Here is an 18,721-nt window from a genome sequence, read left to right as displayed (position 1 = left end):
TCCCTGATTTAGGCGCTCCTTGCTCCCTTGATCAGTTACCACTTACCTGGACGGGAAACACATCCGTCCACATAACAGCATCTGGCTAGAAGAAAGGTTAGTCTTATCATGAAGAAATAACACATGCACAGCTGTTCACTAAGAACTGGGGTCCCTTTATTACACAATAGCAAATTATAACATCACAATAACTAGCAATCTAGGCATAGCCTGAAAGGTAAAGGGAAATAGAGACATCTAAGGAATAAACAGATCTGCGGGGTCTCTTCATTAGAATGGCAAACAAGAAAGCTTTATTATCAGATTACTAACACATCCACATATAGCTGACAGGAACAGCAGATAGCTGAAAAGGGAAATAATGAATTATAACAGGACTGCACACCGCTAAAAGAAAAAAGAATTAATCAGTGCAACAATACAGTAGGGAATATAGCCTAGGAAATAAAGGAAAGTCAATGATTAAGTGTAAAGCAAACTAATTTAGAATACCTCACCCTATAAGAAAGGAATGTTTCTCTCTCTCTGGTGGAATCAGGGCTCTCTCTCTCTGTCACCACGGCTTCACTCCACTGGCTCCAACTGAACTTCTAACTGCTCCAAGCTCTTCCATCTGCCTGGTAACCACTCCATAGATCAGCTCTCCAATTCACAGTCCCAGCTGGCTAACTGACTATGTTCATGTCAGCTTGCTTCTGTCTCCAAAGCATTTCACTCCAACTGCAAAGCAGCTTATTCTGACTGCATCTTCTCCAGACTGCATCTCCTCCTGACCAGCTCCCTCTGATCACAACTCCTTCTGACAAGTAACTGCTTCACTGACTGCAACTCCTTCTGACTTCTACCATTCCAAGAACATCTGACCACTCTGCCTCTCTGCACTTCGATAATATAGAGTGCTCTCTACTCATGGAAATTTCCAACAGAAACTACCTCCCACCGAATTCTTGTGCCAGCTCCAAGGCTCTCCGCGCAACCGCAGTGGCCATCTGCATGTTACGTCTGGACCCAAGAGACAAACACATTCCTTCGATAAGAACCAGTCTCTGCTGGCTTTTCTCTACCGCACAACAGGCTTAACTATAAACATTACCTTTACCCTGCAAGCTCCTCAGTCAGCAGAGGCAAAAAATCAAAATGGAGTCTCCCTGGTTCTGGGCCTTGTAGGCCCGAAAAGGATGAAATAGACACATAGCTCTATCAAAGTACATACACAAACCCTACCAATAGGTAATATAAAGTCAGAACTACAGGATCCACCCTCTACTATAGGTCTTCAGGCCTAAAAATGATGAAAGGACACATAATTATGCCAAAGCCAATAGGTAAAAGATGGATTAGAGTCAGAAATAAGGGATCTATCATCATATAAAGCGGCTATCCTCTAGTTTATGCTTCTAGGTCTGAAAAGAGGCCTGAAAAGGACCAAAACAAGCTAGGAATAGGGATCTAGGATGGTAGCAAGCTAAAGTCACCATCACTCAGAAATAGAACCAAAAACCCGGTCACGACAGGGATGCAATGAGCAAAGGAGGTGATGCATCAATATCAATTCTCAGGATGTAAGTGATGCGTTGGGTCCAAGCCGTGAAAAGTTAAAGATATGTCAGGAATGGAGGAGATACATGGTACCATCAGTGATGCAATGCACTCGATCCTCACAGAAGCCGCGATGAGCTGGTATCGATGGAGAGGCGTCAGTTCCAAGCACAATGGAGTTGATGAGTGGATTTCTGCTGACTCAGGACTGGATTTGCACCACTTGGCAGGGCAAGACTTATAGATGACGTAGCAGGGTTGTTTGAAGTCTTTGATGACATTGAGACTTCAGAGCAGAAGGCAAGTAGACAAGCCCTTGGATTCACTCTGGGTTCAAGCGCTGTAGGTCCAGTCCTTCTCACCCAGACAAGGAGCACAGCAGGCGAGTCCGCACACCCCGACAAGGAATGTAGCAGGCAAGCCAACACAGCAGAAAAGCAATTCCTCCAAAGCTCCAGTCCAGTATAGTGGCAGTCCTTCAGCAGCACAGCAGTCCTTATTCTTGGCTAAGGTCTAGATGTGCACTGAGTTGGTAGGGTCGGAAGTCTAGTTTTCATACCTAGTGGTGCCTTTGAAGCAGGGGATACTTCAAAGAGGGGCTGTGGAGTGCACAAAGATCCACCCTTTCTACCCTGGCCCCAGACTCACTACATGGGTTAAACAGTCTTTAGTGTGGGGACAAGACACAGACCATTCAGGTGTAAGTCTGAGGCTGTGCCTAGCTCTTCCATCCCATCCTTCCCAGGATAGCCCATCAGGATGTAGATGACCCATTAGTCACACGTAAGCTCCATTTGTGTGTTGCTGTCTAGAGGAAATGTACAAGTCCCATCTGTCACCCACCCAAGATGTGTATTGGAGACATGCAGCAGGCACACAGGGCCAAATGCAGAAAAATGTACTCTTCCTAAAAGTAGAAAAACAAATCAGGGGTTGGACCAATATTTTGTCAGCCAGGCTAGGCAACTAAAAATATTGCATACAAACCAAAAACCATTGCTGACATTATTTCCCATCAGCAATATTGTATAATTGTGACCATGAAACTCAATTAATGTGGTCACCATTTATTTAATTATTAGTATTTCTACGGATCAATAATGTATAGTGTTGTGTGCTTTTATATAATATGGGCTATATCAAGCAGTGTTTGCAGTAAAGAAGTGTTGTTCGTTTGTTCCTATGTCTATGACAGACACCAAAAAATCAATGTTGTTGTGAAATTATGTCATCACTGCCCTTGGTTTTGTATGTGATCTTTCTAAAAGGGCCTTTTTTTACAATGTAATGATAAAATCGACTTTACCATTAAAGAGAACTTATTACAATTCCATAGGTACTAAACATGACAGCTCTGCCTCCTTCCAATTCCAATTCCACTTTTTAGGTGTATTTAACAAGGAATCCCCAAAGCTAATGTATGAGAGGGGTAGGCCTCACTGTAGTGAAAACTGAATTTGGGAGTTTTTCACTACCGGAACATGTAAAATTTAAAGGTACATGTCCTACATTTTAATTACATACCACCCTGCTCTATGGGCTACCTATGACCTACCTTAGGGGTGACATGTGTAATAAAAAGGGATATTAAGGCTTGGCAAGCGGTTTCAAATGCCACGTCCACATGGCAGTAAAAACTGCACACACAGGTTCTGCAGTGGCCGGCCTGCAAAACATGCGCTTAAGGGCTACATTTTTTAAATAATTTCTTTACACAAAGTAAGTGAACTACATTTAACAAGTAACCTTTTACAACCTTCATGTGCAAGATATTATCATACTTCCACATTGTAAGACATATAATTTAAGGCCTCGTTTATTTTCTGCAGACGCAGCAACATACATGAGAGGGTTTTAGTGCATAAACAACAGTCATAAAGGTAAAGTATGTGAGACATATATGTATGACTTTTACAATAACAGATAGACACCAGTAACTTTTCATACATCACTGCACCAGTTCACGCCCACTAGCACCTTCTATTCTCTAGGCTAGAAAAATGGAGGTTAATGGTTCCCATATATCACGGGGTCTAGAGCTGGGTGGCAATAGCTCCGAATATGTGAGCAACTGATCCTTCCATCTTGAAGTCAATCTTAGAATTTTGGGGCTCGTCTCCTTCCCCATCGACAAGCAACCCTTTTAGCTAAGAGGAGAGACATATTGTTGGTATCCTGCTTCTACACCCCCTGTTAAGCCAAAGATTGTAATCAATGGTGTGAGGGTACATTTTTGATTAATCATCAGTGTAAGTGCCCCCCCTCCATAGCACACCATGCATATTTATCATCTTGATGAGGGTTATATTGGTATAGTTTTACAGGGTTGTAGTAGAGCCTATGTAGGAACTTATAATGGATAATGCACAGTCTACTTCTTGATGCTATGCGCCCTGTCTGTTGACAGCAGTACAATTACTACACATCTGTAAGGAGAATACTCAGCTCCAGATCCCAACGTCCTTGAGAGCCTCCATCCAGGGCCAGCCTTTCCCTCTGTGCCGTACGGTAGAGAAGGGATACTAGGGAGCATATTTGCAACAGAAGTGATAGAGAGCAGTGTTAGCCTTCTCCGCAACTTCTTAAACACATGGCTGCACCATATTTACAACAATATGGTGCAGTACAGCATTTCCTGCTGTGCTGGCACTAAATTTAGCTGCTATAGCCATCGTAGGCACCCTTGCACCATAGTGCAAGGGTGTCTGTATTGAAGGGGAAGAATATTTATGTGCAGGAAGGAGTCTCTTCCTACTCATAAACAATCTTTAAATGGCCTTTTGTAACTTCTATGTGTGCTACTTAATGCAGCACACATAGAAGTTGCAAGACATCATGTTTTTTAATGATTGTCATTGTGCAGGAAGGGATGCCTTCCAGCACATAAACAAACAATGCCGCTTTGCTGTGTGCATGTGAGCTGCATATCTCAGCATGCATGGAACCAGCAAAAGCGAGGAGAAATAAACATTTCTACCCGTTGCTCCAGGGTAAGACCAGGTATTCCCAGATCTTAATTTTGGCAGAGCCCCATATATACGCCACCCATGTAAATATGTGCCAGTGTCAAAATCAATTGGTGTTGTGGGGGAAGGCCCACTACAACACCCATTGCCCTCCCCTCTCACTCTAAGTATCGCATGAAAGCGGGCATTATTTACGAGGCAATGCTAAAACACGTTAAGTGGCTTAACGCTGCCTTGTAAGTAGGGCAAAGCCCCTATCACCACCACAACATTGTGAAAATTGACGTTGTGGTGGCGATAGGGGCTTGTAAATATGCCCATTAGTGTTTAGGTCTGTCAGAGGTCAGTAGCATCAGTAATGTGCCATGGGTTCCCACATGAAGTAAGGGGTGGCAGCCTTTATCTCATGGCTCAGTCTAATATATAAGAAAACATCCAATGACGATTGTTTACCATCGGCAAACATGATGTAACAGTTTATGAATATGCAATACCTATACAGTGGTGCCTGCCCTATGGAGCATATTACGATACATCAATTCCCAGGACACTGGCACTAGAGTCTGGCAGTCTAGTGGTAGGAGAGGTGCATACAGTAAAGGTTGATGTGCAAGTTTGTCCCATCCTATGTTAGTGCGCGGGACAGTAGAGTTAGTAAGGGCAGAAGTGTCTGAGTTGGGCCCAAAGAAAGCAGTGCCTGGGATCAGGGACATGTAGCCCTGTTCTATGGCTAAGTGTGACATGTATGAGCCAGGTCTATATTATTTCTATTGAGGTAGCTGAGGACCTTGCGGGTCTTACGATTGTCGTTAAGGCCCTTCTGACATGTATGCAACTGGCTTGTACCAATATATTGCATAGTACGCTTGACCCAAAGATAATAAAGCTCCATATTATCTGGGGCCTCAAATCCTCCCATCTCAAATTGTAGCGTAAGACTCTCCCACTTTATGCAGGATTGTTTAACCCCAAAGCCAGGCGGATAAACTGCATTCTAAGCATGGCTATTGTCTGCCCGGTGAGTGTGGAATATTAAGAAACAGCTAAAAGAATTTCGAAAATATGACCATTTTCAAAAGGGACATGCATCCTGCCAGCGATAATGGTAGTGATATTCATTTGGTCATGCTGTCCGTTATGCGGGTCATGGCATTACCATATTTAGCACATCGTTTTTTTGTCGATCTCATGACATTTTTGTACCTAAATATCTCAGGGTTTATATACACCATTGTACTGGGTAATCTGGTTCAAAACTCTGGATGGTGTCAGTTAGAGGAAAAACATGTTTTTTTTCTCCAAATAATACGAATGTCCAATTGCCCCCAAACCTAATGAATCCTCAGAAGACCTATTCAGGCTCCATCGAGGATTGACGAGGTATATTGTGATGTCATTCGCGTATGGTGATATTAACAGATGGCGCAAGGGATATCTCAATGCATATTGGCAGTGATGTTGTCGGACCATAGCCACTATGGGCTCCACCGCCAGCACAAAAAGCAAGAGCGAAAGTGGGCAGCCTTGCTGTATGTTCAGTGTGATAGAGAAGGGCGTAGAGCACAATCAATGTATGTGCACTTTGGCTGATGGTTTGGAATACAGAAGAGTGATTGACATCAGAAATCCATCAGGATAGTCAATACAGGGAAGCACAGCCATAGGGTAGTCCAATATTATGTGTCAAAAGCCTTAGTTGCATCAAGTCAAAAGACCGAGACCACATATAAATCAGGATCTATATCTTGTAATAATGTAAATAGGGTGCACAATTTATGCGACACTATTGCCCAGCTATAAAATCCTGAGTGACGGGTAGGACCAACAAGGTCATTAGGAGGCTCAGTCTGTTCACTAATACATTAGCCAGTATTTTTCTGTCACAATTGATCAAGTTAATAGGAGTCGCAGAGTGTAACTGTCTTGTCAGATTTAAGCAAGGCAATAATCATGGCCTCTCTCATAGATGGTGGGAGTTCTCCTGTTAGCCTAGCCTCATAATAAACTTCTTTCAGCAATGGCATAAGGATACTTCTAATAAAAGTCTGCAGTGAGGCCATCGGTGCCTGGGGCCCTGTCTGATTGTAGCTGTATTATAGCTTCGTTATTATCATTCCCTTCTCTGTCAGCTGACAGATAATTCCAATGTGTATCACCCAGCCACCCCAATGCAACATCTTCCAGATAGGCGTATACATCCAGTTCGCTCGAACGTGACAAGCTGTAAAGCTTACTATGGAAGGAAGGGAATACTTCCAATATATCTGGTGTATCTCGAACTAAGGTGTTTTCTTCGTTTATTATCTCCAGAAGTACTGGTGAAACGGAGTTTGCGCACTATAGATGCTAGCAGACATCCCGGTGGTTCTCCCTGCCCATATATTCTTGTCTGACCACATTTGCTGCAAATTAGGCATTCACATTTTGCTGTGTCCTGGAACTCAGATTAGGCTATTCTGATCTCTCTGGACACATCTGGATAATCAGGGATGGTCAGCTGAGTCTCCCATCTTTTAATGTTTCCCTCTAAATTTTTCAATGTGGTTCTGAGGGCCCTTAATGTTCAATCACTCTTTGACATACATGCCCGATGCATTGTGACCTTAAAGGCCTCCTTCTGAAAAAATACCAAATCTCAGAACTGTATCTTTGTTTCTTGTAAAGAAATCTTGGATTTCGTTTCTCAACTCCTCTCTAAAGGGTGTATCCAATAGTAGGAGTGGTGACAGGTGCCAGTCTGTCAAGAGTGAAGATTGCTGCGGCAGAATCAGGTTTAAGAGGACTGGGGAGTGATCCGAATAAGTAGGTGCCAGATGTGTAACTTCTCCAACCCAGGATCCCATTCCTAGTGATAAGAGCCAGTAATCCAAACTGGACCAGCCAGCATGTACCCCCGAGTAGTATGTGCCTTCCCTCACAGTGCATGTAACAATTCTCCCTCCTCAAAGATCCCCCAAACATGAGGGACATCCCAGCTGTGGGAAAAAGAGGAGCTATGCATTCTACCTAATTCAGCATCATGGGCTACTTTGAAATCCCTTTCCCACAGCGCACATATAGAACTGATATCTAGAATCAGAACCCATAGTCAGAAAAAGAAGAGTCGTCCACATTCGAGCCATAACAATGGGCAATAGTGAGGGAAAAGGAAGCCAGTCTCCCCAATATCAGTGTGTATAGTGTCCCTGGGGATCATCATTGGAACCTTGCACAACATACGGCGAGCCTTTCCGCACCAGCGTCACTGTGCCCCTTGAGCATATGGACTATGTAGCAAACTGTGTGCGAGGCGCACATCTCGCACCAAAAATGGCACACATGAGGTCCGCAATGTGTGTCTCTTGTAACTGAGCAACCTGAATGGTGTGTCTTTCAAAAGACGCTAAGATATGTCTGAGTTTTTGTCAGTCTCCCAGCCCTCTTACATTCCATGTGATGCAGGAAATACTGGAGTGCCTGTGTTCTCTCCTAGCGCTCGTTTCTGTCATCTGCATCAGCATCTGTGTTATCAGTGAGGCTTGTCGGTAACATCATCATTTGATCTTTATTTCGGCAATTTCCAGCCATAAAAGATACAGCTAAAACATTTGAAAAAACATTTGAAAAAACAGAGAATATAAGATAGTCAATTCAAGTTATACAATCAAGGTATACAAACAAGATGTGCAATCGCCCCTGGCTACCACTGAGGTTAAAAAACATCTCTTAGACCATATGGCTAACAAAAACTTTTTTTTTGTCTTTATTTGAGCAAGGAAAAAATACATATATCAGTAAACAACCAAAGAGAAAACTGAATCCTCTAAATATACATCACAGATTAAGAAAAAAAAGTAATAATCACAAACTATACGGATACAGCAAAAAAGAAGGAAAAACAAGAAAAGATAGTTTACAAAGGAAAGAATCATTTCACATGTTTATATGCACAAAACAAAATAGTGTATAATTCTAGCCATTGAAATTACTAAGGGTTCTTACCATCTAGTGATAGGAGCCCAAATCTGAGCCCCAAGTATTCATGATTTCCTTCCTCTGGTTTTATAGATGGCTAACTCATGCTTATAAGTTCCTAAGAACCGGCATAGCCACATTTGAAAAGTGAGGGCTTCTGAATCTTTCCAGCGGGCAGCCAGTATGATTCGGAGCACTGCCATACCCAGAAATACTGACGTCAGTTCGTCTCTACTATATCCGATAGATTCATCAGGACCCAAAACGTATATCGTCAATGAGGTTCTTAATTCGTGCCCGAAAAATTCAGTCCAATATACTGAAATCATCTTTTTAATTAAGTCCAGCTTAGGGCATTCGGCAAACATATGGGTAAGATTCGCTGGAGATTGACTACATCTTGGACAGTTGTCATTAGTCCGGAGACCCCATGAGAATAATTTGGAAGGTGTAAAATAAAGATCATAAATAGTTCTATAGTACTGGGCTTTAAGATTAAAGGCTATAAATAATTTAGATGCCACGATCAATGAGGTGTCGATGTCTATATTTGGGTTATCTAGTTTAGTAGCCCACCCTGCCTCAACTCGCTCCATATCGTCGCTAAGATTTTTCATCAATATTTTGTAAATGGTCCCTATCCTAGTGGTTCGCCTATGTATAATTTCAAAAAAGGGAATATTGTCTAATTCAATCTGTGGTAAACTAAGCCGAATACATGAATGGATTTGAATACATTTTAAAAAGACGGTTGGGGGTATCTAAAAATTTTGTTGTAGGCCCTCAAATGTTGCTGCATGCCCCAGGCCAACAAAATTACCCAAAGTAATAATACCTGATTGTTCCCATCTTTTAGAATTATAGTCATTGAGATATGATGGTAAGATCGAGCTATTCCAAAGCGGGGTATATTTGGTGTACTTTGGTATGGCTAGATGTTTTGATATTTGTTTCCAGACCTTCCACGCATCAGCAATAACCTTAAATTTGATCTTTTTAAAATATGAAGGCTCTACCTGTCTTAGTAACAACCCTCTAGCGGTGTCCCCCAATATTAGTTCATAGATTGAAGGCATATGATGGTCTGTTATAGTAGCAGCTATAGGTTTGGTTTTAAATAGGGGAGCCATTTGCTGAATAAGTGTTGCCCATAGATACAGTGTCAAGTTTGGGATGGCTAACCCTCCCCTATGTTGAGGAAGCGATGAGAATGGTATCGCTCTCCTGATTTTTCCATAGTTCCAAATAAACTTTGACATACTAGCATCGAGGGTCTTGATGATATTATGCTCAACAATGAGGGGAATTGCTCGAAATAAATATAGTATTTTTGGAAAAACATTTATTTTAAGATAATTCCCTTTACCTATTATTGACAGCCGGAGATTGTTAACTCTGGTGAGATCAGTTTTTATTTTCTTAATCAGGGGATCATAATTGATCTGAGTACTTTCTTTAACTTTAGGAGATAAGACCACACCTAGATACGTAGCCTGGCCAGCTCTATAAGGACTCTCGAAAACAATATTTTCAGTGCACAGCACCATTGTTTTATCCCTATTCAGGGAGTACCCTGAGTAGGAACCAAAAGTCTGGGTTATTTGCTTTATCTCTTGGATGGCCTCGGTGGGGTTAGAAGTTAATACCGCCGCGTCATCGGCATAGGCTAAAATTTTAGTACTAAATGTTCCTGTAATTATAGGTTCTATTATGGCAGATATGAGTAATTTTAATATTAACAGGTTGATATAAAGGGCGAATAGAATTGGGGAGCACAGACACCCCTGCCTCATGCCCCTTTGGATGTTAATAAACTCTGATTCAATACCACCTATGGAAAGTTTGGCATTGGGTTCTACATATATAGCCTTGATAGATTTAATGTAGGCTTTTCCAAAGTTATTTAATTCCAATACTTCCCACAGGAACTGCCAAGAAACCCGATCAAAGCCTTCTCAGTAAGCATGGGCGAATTTTGCGAATCTGGCGTTCGCAAATTTGCGTATTTGCGAACTCGCAATCCGCAAAATCCACAATTTCTAGCGAATTTGCGGATGGTTTATTTTGTGTTCGCAAGGGTTTCTGCCAATTCGCGAGGGTTTTGTACCAGTTCGCAATTGCGAACTTACTTGTTGGCTCGCAACGGTCACGACTATGTTGTTTCTACGTCTGGTTCATCATTACAGGTTCACAGCACCCTCTGTTTCACCACTGCCACCCTGTTTCACCCATGCCACCCTCTGGTACATCAATGCCACCCTCTGCTCCATCACTGTAGATTACGGGGGGGAAAAGCAAGCACACCTGCCCTTCTTCAACTGACATGAATTAATTTGGGGTTGATTTATTAATGTTTCACTGTTTTAAAATTCCAGTCTGGCACCTGCTTCCTTATCTGTAATTTGCTTTCTGTTGCAGTGCAATTTTTTTTCCAGGACCTTTGTGGCCTACTTGTAGCTATTCTATGAGCCTGCTGTGAAGGTCAGAGCAGGGTCATAGAATTGTTGCAACTAGTAACTGAACTCTGGAGGGGCCCCAGTCAGGAAGCACTACAGGGAATGGTTAATAATGATGAGTTTGAACTTTTGCCCCTGCTGAGTGCTTTCAGTTTTGCAAAACTCGTTTTTCTGCAGAACAGCAACTGTAATGCCCCAAACAAACATAGGCAACTGAACTCTGGAGGGGCCCCTCAGGAAGTACTACAGGGAATGGTTACTAATGATGAGTGAACTTTTGCACCTGCTGAGTGCTTTCAGTTTTGCAAAACTCGTTTTTCTGCAGAACAGCAACTGTAATGCCCCAAACAAGCTTACTTGTGAAAGTTGATTTCTAATCCAAAAGTGATCCAAAGAAAGTCAAAAGGCCTCAAATCCAAAAAAGTGCAGGCAAATGTCAACCTGAGGAGTTATTCTGATAAAAATCATCATTTTCAGAAGGTCTATGCTGCTTGCTAGTGGATTTCTTGTGCAGAATTGCAAATTTTTGTAATTTTGCGAGTGTGAGATTGTTGCTGCCCGCCGCACCTACATGTTCGGAATTGCGAACTCTCGCGATGCGTCGCCAAACTCCCGTGGGATCCCGCAGCAAGATCCAAAATGGCGCAGCACTCGCAAAATAACGAGAAAAACAACTTGGCAAATGCTGAATGACGGTAAGTGAACACTGCACGCCTCAATATTGTATCACCAAGAAAAAAAATCCGCTGCGTGCAAATTTGCGGATTTTCGGTAAATTCGCGAGAGTTTGCGGATTGCGAATTTACCGAAAATCCGCAAAATCCACGAGCGGAACGGATTTTCCGCCCATGCTTACTTCTCAGCGTCGAGCAGGATCATTGACATCCGGCCCCCTGTGGCTCCCATGATATCAAAAAGGGAAATAGCTCTCCAGGTATGATCTGTTGTACCCTTACCGGGAAGAAAGCCATGCTGCCATGGGGAAACCAGACGCTCAACAACCCTGCTCAGCCGGTTAGCGAGTATCTTGGCATAAAGTTTCGAATCGGAGTTTATAAGTGATATGGGACGATATGAAGATGGTAACTTGGCAGGTTTTCCTTTTTTGGGAAAAATAACAATATTTGTGTTTTTCCAGGATTCGAGTGGTGTGCCAGTATATTGTACTTCAAGAAACAAATCCAATAAATAGGGGATAATCTGCTTCCCAAGAATTTTGTAGAGGTCCAAAGGGATCTTATCAGGACCTGCTGCCTTACCATTAGCAAGTTCTAATAATGCTAATTCAAGTTCTATTCTTGTAATTTCCTCATCAAGATCTTCCCTGACTAGATCGTTGATTGATCTAGTTTCCGTATGTAACAGGCAATGATGTAAGACTTTTTGGTATCTGCTACATTCGGTTGATCTTCATTTTGATAAGGTTTTTGGTAGTAACGTTGGAAAGCACCTGCAATATCAACAGGGGAGGTATATTCCTGCCCCTCAAACTCGATTGTTTGGATAGCTCTATGGGATTGCTTCTGGCGTGTTCGTAGGGCAAGCTGTTTACCAATTGTTTCTCCATTCTCGTAGGTATTTCTTTGGTTTACCTGAAAAGTCTCGGCCGCTTTTTGTGTAAGGCCAGTATTAATCTCTGTCTTAAGAACTAGTATTTTCTGCAGGGTATTCGGACTTTCTTCTCCAAGCTGTATCTGGGTAGTGTGCAGAGTTTCTAGATTTACTAGTTCTAAGTTAAGTTGTTGATTTAGGATGTTCTGGTTCTTTTTTTTCCTTGGCCACAAACGCGAGAGTCTCACCTCGGAGAGCCGCCTTGAAGCAGTCCCAGACCACAAATCTAGGGGCACTATATTGATAGTCGAAAAATGCCTGGTCCAATCCATGCAGGATCAGTGATGGGTTGGTTCACCTGGGCCGCTCGACCAAGGAGATGTGGTGGTTTCACTCAGACATGCGCCGCTCAGTAGAGAAGATGCGTCAGTTGGTTGGTAATCACCTTAGGCCCACTTCCAAGGATCCATGACTTGGGTGGCCTCCCTTGGTAGAGTAGACTCACAGACGGCAGAGTCCAGCTGCAGATGCAAGGTTGTTGAAAGTTTGCTATATCCCTGAGGCTTCAGATCAGGAGGCTAGCCAACAAGACCTTAAATTCACTCTTGGTTCTTAGTACAATTGATTCAGGTCCAGTGCTTCTAAACCAGGCATGAGGGCAGCAGGCACCAAGTCAGCACAGCATATCAGGAGTCCAGCAGAGTAGCAGTCCAGCAGAGTTGCAGTCCTTTCAGTAGCAGAGCAGTTCTTATTCCTGGCAGAGTATCCACAGGTCCAGATGTATGCTGGGTCTGGTGCCTGAGGTCCTTCTTTTATACACAGTTGTGCCTTTGAAGTGGGGAGAAGCTACTAGAGGTACACCTTTGAAATGCACAGATGTCCTGCACTGCCGGCCCTGGGTCCAGACTAAGTACAGGGGGTGTGGAGCCTTTTGTGGGGTGACTGAACACAGCCTATTAAGGTATAAATGAGGCTGGTCCCAGCTCCTCTATCCCATCCTGTCAGTGATAGCCCACTCAGTCACACCTAAGCTCCAATTGTGTGTGGCTATCTAGGAGTAATACACAACACCCAACTGCCATCAACATCTAGTCATGTGACCATAGACAGGCTACAGGCACCAAATGGCTAAGGCAAAATAATACCAACTGGCATCAAGTGACATTTTCAGAATTGTAGTTTAATATCTGACTTCACTATAAGTTAGGATTTTAAATTAGATTCCCTGAAACACCAAACTTGAACCAGATAAATATCTGTGAATTTTGAAATTACACTCATAAAATGTAATAAGACAATCCCAATGTTATCCTAGGGGACATATAGTCCTTTTAGTAGTGAAAAACGAATTTAAGAGTTTTTCACTACCAGGACATGTTAAACTTAAAGGTACATGACTTGCTTTTAAAATACATTGCACTGTGCCCATGGGCTGCCCAGGGTCTACCGTAGGGGTGACGTATATGTATTGAAAAGGAAGGTTTGAGCCTGGCAAGAGGTTTGTCTTGCCAGGTCGAGGTAGCAGTTTACGACTGCACACAGAGGGTCTGCAATGACAGGCCTGGAATATGTTTAAATGGCAACCTAAGTGGGTGGTACAAACTCTGCTGCAGGCCCACTAGTAGCATTTCATTTACAGGCCCTGGACACCTACAGTGCCCACTGGGGATAAGCCAATGTTATCATGTTTTAGGGAAAGTGCAAAACATTTTGGCACTGGCTACATTGGTAAAGTGTGCAGAATCCTAATGCCAGCAAACAGGAGGTCTGAAGAAAAAACTCTAAGGGAAACCACTCCAAGGATGCCAGACCTTATAGGGATTGAATGTCTTTTGGGAAAGTTTTGGGCTAACCCTCCTCATACAAAACTGTTGATGCTCACATGCAAGGTGACGAACCACCGTTTGCAGATCTTGTGAGGGTAATATTGCAGAATATAAAGTAGTTTCAGCAGAGCTACCATTTTTAAAAGGGCAATACACCCCATCATGTTGTGAGGGAGGGGGCTCCAGCATGTTATATTTCCTTTACTTTTACAGAGGAAGGGGGTGATATTCTTGTCCCAGCATTGTATGGGATCTCTAGAGCTATACACACCAAAATATTTGAATGCTCCGGTCATGAGCCAAACTGCTGTGGAGTCTAGAGGTAGCTCCCAAGAATCACCCACCACCTGGATTACGGCTGACTTCCCCCAAATTACCCTCAATCCTGATGCCTCTCCATAAAAGTTTAACGTATGAATCATCCGCAAGATCGAGCATTGAGCATGTAAAAGGACATGGTCTATACATAAAGAAATACAGTCTTCTAAATCCTCATCCCCCCTCATGTCCCACACTTGCACGTCTCTCCTTATCCATTTGACCAAAGGCTCAATTGTGGGAGTGAACAGAGGAGATAGGCATCTGGTGCCTCTGACTATGGGGAAGCACCGAGAAAGTACGCAATTTACTCTGACCCTGGCTCACAGCTCCGTATATAACAACTTCACGTAATTATTGAAGTAAGAAAGGCCATTCTCAAAGTCATGCTGCATAATGGCCATTTGTTCAGAGAGAGAGAGCCCAAATGGGCTAGGACCAAGTTTAATGTTCTCATGCAATGTCATGTTTCACTAGTCGGCAGAGAGCCATTCTGGTTACTGTGTACCAGGGATCTCACCTCCCTAATAAGTTCATTTAATAGACCCTTTGTGAACAACATATCTTCTATATTAATTACAAGATCAGTCTATAGGAAGCACGGACTGTTGAAAGCCTGTCTGGCTCAAAGACGATCACCAACGTGGCCCCAGAACATCACAGGGGAGGATTGCATTGAACCTTGCCTCCTCCACCATTGTAAGAAGAGGTGGAATCAGAGTAAATGCACACCATTTTAGAATTTCATTACAGAAACTCCTTTGGGAAACCATTTGGGCCGGGCACCTTCCTCTATTACATCTCCAGGTGAGCCATAAGCAGTTCAGCTCCTAACAGGGGGTCATCCAATTCCGCCCTAGCATCACTGGAGAGCAGCGGCACGACCAGGTCCATTGCTGTAGGATTTAGTTGTTCCACCCTGCCCTGTGGAGTTGATAGCTAATGTATTGGCATCATAAGTTAGACTGCCCATCTTGCCCATCCTTTGGGAAAAACCTGTTGACCATTGAGTTAGTCTCCAGCCTGTGTATCTATTCCTCGGTCTTGTCCCCAAACTCATACACTTAGTATTGGGTTGAAGACACTGCTGCTCTGGCTCTTCCCATCACTCTTAGCTTAAGAGCCTTCCTGGCTGCTGCCAGGCGATGATGTGCTTTGTCATACCCTGTTAGCTGTGAATGTTTATCCAGACCCATGATCTGCCCCTCTAGGGCCGCTATTTCCTTCTCATGCTCTTTCTTCCTCCCAGCAATGCATGTGAATATTTCCCCCTCAAGGACTGCTTTCATCACCTCCCACAATGTAATGGAGAAACCTCTGCGGTGGAATTTTCTTTGAAATAAAGATCTAGTTTGTCTTTGAGATGTTGCTGAAACCTACCATTCTTAAACCACCTAGAATGTATGCCTCAAAATTAGTTGGAATGCCATACCCCAATCCCCTTTGTGAACTAAATTGTGGAATTATCACACAGCACCCATGGGTGATTTTTGTCTCACTACAACATTCAGAGTGTGGCGAGGGGGATAAGGAAATAGTCCAGTCATGAGTATGAACTGTGAATAGTACTTAAGCTCTTGTACCATTGGATGCCTTCCTCTCCCGAGGTCACTAAGTCCCAAGGCCTCCACCCATGACACTAGAGGCAAATGTTACCTTACTATCTTTGAACTTTCCCCTACTATAAGGTCCCGGTCAAAGGCTGAGGCTATGAATTTGGTCAATTCGAACATTTTGGTTGCTCACAAGGTTGGATGGATATACACCACAACCACAGTCCATGGTAGCTCATGTAGATAGCCATCGACCATTGCATATCTGCTCTTAGTGTCCAGAACAGCCTCTGTAAACTCCAAAGGAAATTTTTCTGTAACAGGATGGCCACCACTCTAGAGCCTCTAGTGAACCCTGCATGATACACCCAGCTAAAATCATGGTGAGCCGGAAAGGCACACCTATTCCCAAGTAGTTTTTTCTCAAGCTGCAGAAGGACCGCTAGGGCCAACTTTTTTGCCTGTCGGAGAATTGATATCCATTTTATTTTAACCAGCAAACTGTTTACATTCCAGGTTACTATCTTATATTGTATGTCACGATTCTCTGTGGCCATGGCCAGTTGTCTGGCAAATGATTCTGGGTTCCAGGGGATGTGTATAGGCTGCATTGTGCCATCTAAAACTTAGATAAGTGTTCCAAGCTGTCGCTACACAACATTTTAAAATAGGAAGCATCTGTCACCCTAAAAACAATCATGCCCATTATAAACAAAGCACAAGTACAAACTAAAGCAATCACCACAGTTTAGTGACCAATGTTGTTTTATCCCCCTTGCCAGCTCTGCTATCAATGGTTAACATGTATCCACTTCGGCAACATGTGGTATTAGATAACGTATAACAACTGGGAAAAAAGAGAGGTGATAGAGCATGCCCCAATACCTCACTGGGCAGCTGCCCATGAGTCATCAGTAGGGTCCCCCTTCCGATGGTCGTTAGATCTCTCTGAGGAGGATGCCCTTTGATTGTACTCCAGGTTCGGCCCATGTTGACTTTGTCTCAACTTGCTGTACAACCTTCTGTTTCTCCTAAAGCAGGCTAATTTTCCCTTGACATCCTTATGACCTGTCATAGGATCCCCGTTTGGCCTGAGCAGCTGTTTTCTCTCAGCCACCCAATCCCAAGCCTCTTCTAGGTTCTCAAACAGAAGGGATTTCTCTTGAATAAGCACCTTGAGTTTGGCCGGGTACAGCAGTATATACAGGGTACCGCAGTATATTGTGAATGTCTATAGTCCTGAGTTTCTTTTTAACCTTCAGAAAGTATTTACAAAGGATCTTCACTATGTCTGTGAAATAGAGGAAGAGCCTAACCTTAGAGTCTGTGCAAAAGATGTCTTGGAGTAGGCATGCCCACCAAAGTATAGTATCTGTAGCTACAAAGCTAATCACCTGTATGATGATGGGTCAGGGCAGTGCTCCTAAATGGGGTCTTGGACTGAATGTCTGGTAAGCCTTCCCCAAGGTAAAGCAGGTTAATAGCTCAGTGTCTGGAATCCATGGTTTGAACCAGCCAGTAAGGGTTTTCTTTGGACGCTGACCCTCAGCTTCCTCTTGTAGGCCCACCAGTTGTACATTATTTCTGCACAACCGGCCTTTCACATCTTCCACAGGGTGTTCAAGGATAGTTAAATATTCTCTTATTCACTTAATCTTCTTGCCAGTGGTGCCCACCATATACACTATGTATGAGATTTGTGAAATGGTAGGCTACATAAATCTTGGTCGACAACTGCTCTAATTGTGTTATTTAAGTCCCTATGGGAGTCATTCATGGCTTACAGAATTGTGACTGGCAACACTGTTCCTCCTGTGTCTGTGAAGGGAACTCCTGTGCTTCCTCGTCCATGGGCCAGGCCAGGGCCATTGGCCTTGTGAATTTATCTACCAGCCCCTGAGTTGTGGCCACTTTCTATTTCACCATTTTTACTGGCAAATAGCATTCCTCTGGTGTATGATCCCCTGACACCCCATACCTGTTCCAGGGCATCAAACGTGGACCCAGCATGATGGCCCCATGCGAGTAACCCCAGGGGCCCCAACAAACACCTGCCGGGGCCCAGTTGAGGATCACAGCTATCAGGAATGTGCTGGTGGGTATCCCCACCTGTTTGCAGCAGTCCAGCCCTAGCATACAAGCAGAGAACAAAGTTCACAGTGTGCGGTCACCAAGCTCTCTCAAAACCAGACCTGCTCCAAAATCCTCGTGGGACCCAGCAGTTGGTCTGCCTCTTGGCTGGCTGGAGACCCTTGATTTTCAGGTGCAGTATCAGTTAGCCGGGCAGATGGTGCCCCCGCTCGAAGGGTCCAGATGAGTGTCATTGAAATCGGGGGAGAAGTTCCAAGACTTGAGTCAATATTACAGCCCCCACAGCCATGGTGATTATCTCATCTGCTTAGGCCTCCAACCAGGTGAATCTAGTGCCTACAGCCTGCCTTCTGGGCACATCCATGCTGCGCCTCTCCCAGCTGCCAAATTTAGGTGCCTCAGGCTGCATTGCTGCTCAAAGGGACAATGCAGGAAGCCACGGTCCCTCCTCCATGGGCACTGGACTC

This window comes from Lissotriton vulgaris, chromosome 3_1 (assembly GCF_964263255.1).
Source record: "Lissotriton vulgaris chromosome 3_1, aLisVul1.2, whole genome shotgun sequence".
In the NCBI taxonomy this organism is placed as follows: domain Eukaryota; kingdom Metazoa; phylum Chordata; class Amphibia; order Caudata; family Salamandridae; genus Lissotriton; species Lissotriton vulgaris.
This window is presented reverse-complemented; position numbering follows the sequence as displayed.